Source organism: Echinops telfairi, unplaced genomic scaffold (assembly GCF_000313985.2).
Source record: "Echinops telfairi isolate 266 unplaced genomic scaffold, ASM31398v2 ScPeMD7_443;HRSCAF=831, whole genome shotgun sequence".
Lineage (NCBI taxonomy): Eukaryota > Metazoa > Chordata > Mammalia > Afrosoricida > Tenrecidae > Echinops > Echinops telfairi.
This window is the reverse complement of record NW_022104341.1, coordinates 27,717,646-27,719,129: the sequence shown is the minus strand read 5'-3', so window position 1 is coordinate 27,719,129 and position 1,484 is coordinate 27,717,646. Positions and strand designations below refer to the sequence as shown.

General features: G+C 46.2%; 1 protein-coding gene across 2 annotated transcripts in view; it reads right to left on the bottom strand.

The window, feature by feature from the left end:
* The window catches only part of HFM1 (helicase for meiosis 1), a 136,376-nt gene extending 136,190 nt beyond the window's left edge, over positions 1–186 (bottom strand). For both annotated transcript variants that reach the window (XM_045291920.1, XM_045291921.1), the window contains exon 1: positions 121–186. The gene's annotated coding sequence lies outside the window, so the exon portion shown is untranslated. The remainder of the gene's footprint in view (positions 1–120) is intronic.
* Between the last annotated feature and the right edge of the window lie 1,298 nt (positions 187–1,484).

Below are 1,484 nucleotides of genomic sequence, written 5' to 3'. Positions count from 1 at the left end.
GCGGCCTAGGAGTGAGGCGACGCCTCCGTCCCAGGCGGCCTTCCAACGACTGAGCGCGCCCCTATCCCGACCCCACAGAGGTTTCCCTGGCCCACCACCGCCCACAGGATCAGGCCCCACCTCGGCGCTGGCTCCGGTGTGGCGAGTTCACGCCCCACCTCCCGCCGAACCTCGCAGCCACTTCGGTCCTCACCTCCTCGCGCAGAGTGCGTGACCCCTGGGCTCACGTTCTGCGGCCAGCGGCGAGGCAGATGGCCTATTCACATGCCCCCAGCCTGGCTAAGCCGAGCGCCAAGCAATGGATGCCTTGGTTCGCTCCCCCCACCCCCGCCTTCCTACGGGATACTGTGATCTAGTGTCATACTATGCTCTGATGACACATGCAAGCGGAATGGTGTCACATTCGTAATCAAAAAGAGCATTTCAAGATCTATCTTGAAGTACAATGCTGTCTGTGACCAGAGCATTCTGGCTGTATTTTTCGCAAGACAGATTGGTACTCTCAATAATCTTTTATTGTTAATAATTATTGGTACTCTCAATAATCTTCAACAGCACCATCGTTCAAATGCATCCATTCTTCTTTGGTTGTCCAGTGTCCAAATTTCCTGTGCATATGAGACAATTGGCTTGAGTCAGGCACACTTTAATCTTAAAATGGACAGGGCACTATAAAGAGATCTTGCGCAGCAGATTTACCCAATGAAATTGGTCATTTGATTTCGTGACCGCTGCTTCCTTGAGTACTGATTTTAGACCTTAGGATGAAGAAATCCTTGACAAGTTCTTCTCTGTTTATCATGCTGTTGCACATTGGTCTAGTTATGAGAATTTGGGTTTTGTTTACATTGAGTTGTAATCCATATCAAAGGCTGCAGTCCTTGATCTTCATTAGCAAGTGCTTCAAGTCCTCCTACCTTTCAGCAATCAAGGTTGTGTCATCTGAATCTTGCAGGTCGTTAATAAGTCTTCCACCATATAATCCAGCTTCTCGGATTATTTACTAAGCATACAGATGGAATAAATATGGTGAAAGAATACTACTCCAAAGCACACCTTTCCTCATTTTAAATCACTCAATATTTCCTTGTTCTGTGGGAACAATTGCCTCATGTACAGGTTCTACATAAGCACATTAAATGATAAAATAATAATAATTTATAAATTATCAAGGGTTCAGGGGGAGGGGGGAGCGAGGAGGGAGGGGAAAAATGAGCTGACACCAAGGGATCAAGTGGAAAGCGGGTGTTGTGAGATGATGAAGTCAACATATGTACTAATGTGCTGGGCACAAATGACATATGTACGGATTGTGATGAGTTGTTTGATCCCCTAATAAAATGATTATTTAATTTTTTTAAAGTGTCCTGGGATTCTCAGGCTTCTCAATGCTATCTAAGTTGTAATGAGCCACACAGCTGAAAAACCAGATCAGGAAGGTGGAAGAGATTTCGACCAGCAAGTGCCACAGGCCTGCTGCAGTC